The 8,656-nt window shown below is 43.8% G+C and overlaps 1 pseudogene; it reads right to left on the minus strand.

Moving 5' to 3' along the window:
* Window positions 1-6,151: 6,151 nt before the first annotated feature.
* Window positions 6,152-7,841, minus strand: LOC113888057 (annotated as a pseudogene).
* Between the last annotated feature and the right edge of the window lie 815 nt (window positions 7,842-8,656).

Below are 8,656 nucleotides of genomic sequence, written 5' to 3' on the forward strand. Positions count from 1 at the left end.
CCCTTTATTTAGTCTTGATTCAATTTGTTACCATATTGCTTCTGTTTTGTTTGTTTGTTTGTTTGTTTTCTTTTATGTTTTGGTTTTTGGCCACAAGACATGTGGGACCTTAGTTTCCCCAACCAGGGAGCGAACCCACACCACCTACTTTGGAAGGCAAAGGCTCATCCACCGGACCAGCAGGGAAGTCCCAAGCCCAAATCTCTTAACATCCCTTTTCTATCACCCACGTACTTGTGTGGCCCACAGTTCCTTCACTGTGTATGTTCTCCTTCACTGCAAAGAATAATAAACTCAGATTGTTCAACTACAAATGTGTTCCTGCTGGTCTTAAGCTGGGAGGCATCGAAATATCATATCACGTTAAACCTGATGGCAAAGCAAAGCAGAAGACTCAAATGTATTTGATTTATGTATTTACGTATTTGTATCTAAATGTATTTACAATAACCCCACATGCTATTATTTCTAATGTAAGTTTCAGTTTACAAAGACATTTATTTTGTATCCTTTCAACCAGCGATTTCAAGGCCTAGCGACTGAGAAGAGGGCTAGTATACTGGTGGAGATACTAACAATATGAACAGTAAAAGACCAACCATCAAATATATTGAAAATAGATATTCATGATCGTGGAATGGGAGAAAGAAAGCAAAGGTTGAGTTTTGGACAATGAGTTTGAGATGATGGCCTGACCACCAGGTCAGATGCTGTATGGGCCACAGAAGATTAGACCCAAATTCTTCACATTCCAAAGCACAGGGTTCCAGAACAAACGGTTCCTTTGGGTGGCTACCAACCTTCCTCAAGCCCTGTCCCCAGCCTCCATAACATCTCAGTAAGCACAGTGAGACAAAAAAGACCCTGATGAGACCCTGTAAATCCAAATGTGACCATTCTGTATGTCCGTTTTTCTAACTCCTCCCCATCCCCACAAACATCACCCACCCCCACATAGGTTATCCAGGCGACCTATGTATTCAGAAGCAGAAGGAAATGTAAATTTTACTTGGAATGACTGATTATAGAACAGCACTATCTCACAGAATCCTCTGCGCTGATAGAGATGTTCCATATCTGCGCTGCGCACAGTATAGTAGCCACGGGTTTACATGTAGCCATTGAGCACTTCAAATGCTGCGAGTGAGACTGAGAGACTGAATTTTCCATTTTATTTAATTTTAATCATTTTAAATAATCACATACCACTAGGGGCTACCATCTTTAAGAATATACCTCTACAGCAAGTCTCCTCACCTGTGGTGGACCATACTCAGCCACTTGCCTTCACCCAAAACATGCTCTTCGTGACCGCTTGGATGATTTTAATTCACTTAGAGTCACCACTCTTCATAAAATCCCATGTACAGCAAACACGCTCATCAAAACCATCAGCTGCTTGTAGATTCCTATTTTTGCCATCACCATGTACTATTTTTATTTTTTAAAATAATTGACAGACATCACCAATGTAATGCAGTGTGTTTATGTGATGAATACTGCTCAGAGAATTAAGGATCTTTTGGGTATTCAAATCTTACCTTGAATCTGCCCAGATAGTTTTTGTTCCTTCCACTGCATCTTATTACCCTGCTGGTCTTTAAACCAAGTTTGATAGTTGAAGTTTGCTACAATGTGGAGTGAAATTTATCCTTTGGTGTCTGATCTCAGAATCTAATCATAGCAATTGACATGGAAAACGTGTTCAGAGACCAAACCAAACTTTCATCTGCACTGTTAGAACAAATCATTCCCGAAGACTGTTCATATATCAATTGGCTATTGTCTAAATAAATGAGGTAAATTTCAATTCTCTTACTACTAGAAAAAAAAATTGCCACCTTTCTTTAGAATGTCATGAATAGACAAATTTTACTTCTGAAACACAAGCACTTGAAGAAGTATAAGTTTCAGCTAACATCCTGGTTATTTTCTCCTTACCAGCATCAGTGTCTTTCTATTTATTTACTCAAATGAGGAAGGAATCTACATTTAGATTAAAATTGGTTGCCTGGACTATACGTTCTATTTTGTTCCTTTGTAGATCGCACCACCTTTGAGATTTCCAAGTGGTGGGGCAGACTGCTGGCTATAGGTCTGGATTCAAAGAAGAGGTCTGTGCATGGGCTATGAATTTGAGAGTCTATGACATATAGATGGTGCCTGGAGTCAAGCAAGTAAACCTTAGAACAGGGGGCAGATGACACACCCCTTTCAAGAGATTTATCTTGAATAAAGGGAAGGGCATCAAGGCCCAGGTAGCTGAGTGGACAAGGAAAGGGTGGAACCTCATGAGGGCTCATAAAATATAAATATGTGTGTGTGTGTGTATGAATGTCTTAGAAGTCATGTTACTAGCTGAACAGGTGATGACATAAAAACCTTGGATTCTGCTTCAATCCACTTATTTCCTTGTGTGTGTGTGTGTGTGTGTGTGTGTGTGTGTGTGTGTGTGTTTGCTGACCCCAATTCAAAAGTTTAAGTTTAATCGCATGATTAAACTGATGTGATGTGCTTATATAAAATAGGTGAATTTTGCTATTTTAACTCTCACCAGGCAGTTTCATGTCCAAATTCTGTGGCTGAGACTTGGCAAGTACCTTCCTGTAGACCTTGTGGCTGGACACTCCCTCTTCTTTTTATTTTCCTCTTAAAAAGATGGTTTTCTTTTTCCAGCACATGATTTATCTTTCATCGAAATTTCAGTGTCATCTTGGTGCTGTTTATATATAGACCCTTTCCACAGTAGCATAATTTACACTGGTCTGCTGTCTGTGTCCATCCCACTTCCACCCCTGGGGCACTGCTTTCTCCTTCATAAGTCATTGTTTATTTAAGTCTCTTGTGTCTTTGCACACGAATGCTAAGCTTTATCTTCTTACAGCACCTATCTCTAGGACACCACTGGAAGGGAAGATGACAGAAGAGGGTTTGTCTACCGAATTGTAATAACATTTCATTCCTGTCTCCTTAAGACAGGCAGAAGAGAGATGGACTATCAAAAGATGCAACAGAACCAGATGTAGAAACAGCCAGAGACAGGACTTCCTGACAGAAAAACGGAGATAGCTGGTCAGGCAGGCTGAGAAAGCCCAACAGATGGACAGACTCAGAAATTGTACCTCCTCCCCCAAAAGAGACAGGTAGAAAGGCATACACAGAAAGGGGCAGACAGAGACAGGTAGAAATAGATGGAGACAGAGACAGGGAGGCAGAGGAAGCCAGGCACAGACAGGGACAAACAGACACCCATTCAAACTAAGGCAAAGAATGATGGTTGCAGACAGAGACAGGGAGACAGGCAGAGGCTGATTGACACAGATAGAAAGACAGAGACAGACAGACTGAGAGACAGAGAAAGACAGATGCACACTGAAAGAGAGCCAACAGACATAGAGATAGTGATGGGGAAAGAGAGAGTCAGAGAGAAACAAGGTTCGGGGTGGGGAGAAAGACAGAGACAGAGCGGGACAGAAACGGAAAGACAAAGACAGACAGATGGAGAAAGAGACACAGAGAGATGCAGATACAGACGGATACAGAAGCACTGGAGAAATACAGAGACAGAGACAGAAACATAGAGACCCAGACACAAACAGATTGTCAGAAACAGAGAGAAACAGAAAGATAACGGACAGTAAGACAGAGACAGAGTGACGAAGATAGGCAGTCTGAGACAGAGACTGAGGTAGACAAAGACAGAAGTAGATAGAAATTAGACAGGGATGCAGACAGACATCATGCAGACAGAGATAGGGGATGACAGAGAGAGTGGCAGACATACAGAGAGGGAAAAACAGAGACAGGGATAAATCCTCATCATTGTCAAGGACCACGTGGTATCCCATAGGGGTACATCTCCTTTAGTGTGGCGTTTACTTTGCTGTTATTTAGCTTGATGGTTTCCTGTAGCGTTACCATGACTGTTCGTCGCCCTACCTCCACATTTCCCCATGCCTTACGAAAAGGCTAACAAAATGAGTATCAACATGGGAAAAGGTTTCTTCCTCATCCTGAGCAGTCAAAAAGAAAAGAAAAAAAAAAAGAGAAAAATAGAGACAGGTATTGGATAAATTGCCCAAACTGGCAAATGGCAACAGTCAGGGTTTGTGAGAGTTTAAATGTTTAAATGAGTGTATTTCAGCTGTCACTGTTTGTACATTATTGAACATCTTTCTATTGTAAGCGGCAACAAGCAATTTAAGGATTTAAAGCTCGTTGGGTAGGAAAACAAAAGCAGATCTTTCAGGCAAGGTACACTTGTAGCTAAGTAGTCTCTGAATTTCCCAACTGAGGATACCTCTGTTTAGATGAAATGGCATCTTGGCATTCAGCTCAAGAACAAGTGATTTCAAATTGCTTAGAGAGTTTATATAAAGAAAGTGAAATTCTTACCAAAAAAAAAAAAAATAACAACAATTTTTACGTTTCAACTGAATCATGACTTACTCTTCTCCCCAGTTATTTTTAAACACAAATAAAATGAAGTCTATTGTTTGTAGTTGGTTAGGTATATGGAATATAAGGGAACACGAGAAAGGGTAGGGGGCTGCAAAATTAAGGGCAAACATCGAAGGATGCAACAGCAGCTTCCTGGTTGAACCATTTCATATAAGTAACTGTCACGTAAATATTACTCTAATACTAGTATGTGGGTTTGGGATAAGGAAGCCTTTCAAATCTCCTTAAAGAGTAAAAGGAATGAATGAATGGATAAAGTCAAAAGTAATTTGTTCACTGAATGACAATGGATAAAATCTAATTGGGAAGAGAAACATAAACCACCAGTAAGGAAAATTCTGATTTCAGCTAAGTAAAGCCTTAAATCTGGTGACTGTTTTTTTTTTTTTTTTTTAATTAAATTTACATTTATTTATTTTAATTGGAGGCTAATTACTTTACAATATTGTATTGGTTTTGCCATACATCAACATGAATCTGCCAAACACCAATAGAGTATACTATTTTTTTTATTTGTTCATCTTGTATTAATTTATCACACTCTTTCCAAGCATGTATTTATTATTTATATGGATTCTTAAATAGAGTTTTCCATTCTTTGACCTCAAAATGACTCAATGGAGGGGATGGGATGGTGACAATTTGTAAGTTAACAGTAATCAGAAACTAACAAATTCAAATCGTGACTAGTGTGCTTCTCCTTTTGTGACAAAAACACTTTTTATCTTACCCTTTTGATTACTAGTGTGGACTTCTCGTGATCCCACTTCCAGATGCCAAATAATTCCCATTATAATTCAAAAGCGTTTCTTTCCAGAGGTTACCAGACCTGTTTTTAAGCGGGAAAGAGTCTTTCCACGTACAATTCCAACGTCAAATGTTTCTGAAGGGCAAAGGCCATCAGCGTGCTTAGAGAGTGCATTCTGGTGCATAAATAATTCATGGCTGTATGCCACAGAAAAAGTCTGTCTAGTACCGAGATGTCCTCATAGCATCAATCTGCCGCCTTCCACTCCACCCCCAATATAGGGTTGTATAAGATTTGAGGCGTCTTTCTAGGGTTAAAATGCTAGGAAAGTCAAAATAAAGCCAAAGTAACATCAAGATACGATATGAAATCAACTAACCTAAGAATGTTGAGGAACAACCAATAAAGAGAAGATCATCAGTGTAGCCTGGGTGCGTTCACAGAGTGAGAGATCATGGGAACCAAGTACTACACGCTCAGTGGCAGGGAATGGGGAAAGGGAAGCAATCCAAAGGAAGCTAGCGGTAGTAGTGGTAATGAGTGGGGCAGAGTGGCTCTAAACACGCGAACTGAAAGAGAAACCAAACGGTTTCTTTAACATTCCTTTAATCAAGCTAAAGGAAATGCATATTTTAAAAGAGTTTCCCCAACAGTAGTAGAGTAGGTAGGTTCACAGGTTCTCTCTAAAGTCAACTGGCCTTTGACTTTGCAGAAATGATGGGAGGGGGCATTGATGGATGGTAAACCAGGAGGACAGGTTGCCACTTTAACAGCACAAATGAGGTCTAAAGGTGTTGGGGGAGCAGGGCTTTAAAATTTCTCCTCTTCATAGGCTCAGGTAAACAATCTCAAGTATTATGAGCTACAGTTCAACAAAGACTCTGACAGAGGTGGGCCACCAGAGGTGGGCAAGTCCGGTTGGTCCCGCAGAAGGAGCTGGCATCTGGACAAAGCTGGTCATCCCTGACCCCAGGAAAAGAGCTGCTCACCTCTCTGAGATTTTGTTTTCAGGAGTCCTCACTCAGGAAAACGCCCCTCTCTGGGGAGGTACAGGAAATTACAGGTCACATATATGGGGAAAACCACATCTTCGTTCTCCAGATTCACCACCTCTAGCTCTTCATCCTTTCCCAGGGAAAGCACCTGGAGTTCTGTCTCCTTCCGGAAAATGGCTCTTCCAGCCCTGTCCAAGGAGGCCAGGCGCAAGCGGAACGCGACCTTTCTCTGCCAGAGTAAGCTGACCCCGAGACCGCAGGACTTGTTCAGTGCGCTGCGCTTGAAAATGATGCGCCGGTTGGCATAGCACACCACCAAGTCCCAGCCGACGTTGAAGCCTGCCCACCGCCAGCTGCACTGCTTATCCCTGAGGAGCTGGCCCCCGCACCGCATGCTGGTCCTCTGGAGGTCGGACACGACGACATCCACGGGCCCGAGGTCTCTGGTCTGCTCAGCCCGGAGGAGGGCAAGCCACTGCTCTTTGTACACTGGGGTCAGCCACGTGGCAGGGATCAGTGCATCCTGGTCGATGATGCGTGCTGACGGCAGGTCGCAGATCATGTAGGCAAGCCGCAGCTGCTGGAACGCTGGCACGAAGGCTCTGCCCTGCTCGGTCTCCAGGAAAGGGGTGCCCTCTGACTCCTGCCTGGACCTGGCAAACCACGAGTCGGCGTCAGGCAGCAGGTCTCTGCGGGGGCCTCTCCATGTCGGCTGCAGCTGCAGGAACATCCACTTTTTCAGCGTCGTGTACACATCCATCTCTACCTCCATCACGAAGAGCTCTGAAGAGGCAATGACCTCTTTCATGAGATCCAGGCTAACTTCTCTCAATACCTCCTCACTATGCTGGGTCATCAGGTTGTCCAGCAGCCACTGAAGACACATGGCCCTGATGTTCTGGAGTCCGTAGCTCTCAGCAGAGCAGTAGTAGCTGCACACGGTCTGATCACTGACCGTCTCCTTCATTATCTCTCCGCACTGCTGAATCAGCTTGTCCAGCTGCAGCATGCTGGCTGTGGCCAGCATGGGGACCACTCGACCGGGTGGGATGAGCACAGAGTTTCGGTACAGGGAACCTAAAGCCTCGTGCAGTGCCTCACAATCAATGTTCTCGTCAGGCATCTGCAACTCTACAGTATCCATGGTTGTCTCACGCCACGCACCACTGAACATGCTAGCAAAGTATCCTGACCGGCACAAGTAGACCTTGTGCAAGTTCCACTCCTCCCCCAGGGCACGGATCTGCACGTCACTCCCTTCTCCTCTCAGAAAAAGTGTCTTATAAACGGACTCTAAACGGTCTTTTGCTCGCTTCCTGTGAGGCGCTTTTGTGAGCTGCCCTTCTGGGCCTGTCTTCCGCTTGTGGCGCCCTTGGCTAGTGGTGGGTCTGGCCTCTTCGCTCTCCTCCCCTTCCTCTATCACTGCCACTGCTACCTCCTCGGCCTCCTCCTCCCCTCAGGGGCACCTGGCTCCTCTGGGGCATGCCCCACTCTGTTCGAGGGCATCTGACTGTTGACTGCTCCCATGGCTTTTACCTCAGGGGTACAGAGGGCAAGCTTCCTCACCAGACGCAGCCGCCACTGGCACTAGCTCAGCCCACGGTGTCGTTGGATACGGCTGATGTTTGTGACGTCATCTTGGACGCCACGCAAAGCCACACCCACGAGGCTTTCCCCTACCCCTCCCACTCCCCATCACAGGATAAGTGCACTCTGTACCAGGAATTCCACTCTGTGTATCTTTCCCTCCAGGGATGATTTCTCTGCGGCTCCCTTCGTAGGATAATGGTGGAACAGAGGACTTTGTGTATGAATTTTCCCCATGAATCTTAAGAACATCATTTCCTCTTCCCCATTTGACATAATTACTGATCACTCCTTTTTTTGGATAATTACATCTTGGTTCCAGCTCTGTGCTCTATGCACCTTAATTTCCGTAATTATTTTCTTAGGTTATCCCATCATTTGCGGCTGTCAAAACATTTTCTGTGATAAAAGTGGCAATGTGTGCCCAGTCTTTGCTTTTGTCTCTATTTTAGACACCAGCTAAGCATGTAACAAACTTAAACACTGAAAGAAATGAGGAATGAATGAGATGGATTTTGATTTTTGAGGAAATTAATAATATTAAATACTGACAAGTGTTATATGCTAAACAAAGTATACGGTGTAGAGAGAGTGTGGACCTTTCAATGACAAGGAAAGTACAATGCAAGGGAAGAAACCTTGAAAACGGTAAGTCTCTCAGGTCATTTGACCTTGCCTAAGTAGAATGTTTGGGGCTTCCCAAACATTCCCAGTGGTAAACAATCCACCTGCCAATGCAGGAGACGCATGAGGCATGGGTTGGGAAGACTTCCTCGAGGAGGAAACGACAACCCACTCCAGTATTCATGCCTGAAAAATTCCATGAATAGCACAGACTTGCAAACTCGTGTCCATGGGGTCGCAA

The sequence above is a fragment of the Bos indicus x Bos taurus genome, chromosome X, assembly GCF_003369695.1.
Source record: "Bos indicus x Bos taurus breed Angus x Brahman F1 hybrid chromosome X, Bos_hybrid_MaternalHap_v2.0, whole genome shotgun sequence".
Taxonomy (NCBI): domain Eukaryota; kingdom Metazoa; phylum Chordata; class Mammalia; order Artiodactyla; family Bovidae; genus Bos; species Bos indicus x Bos taurus.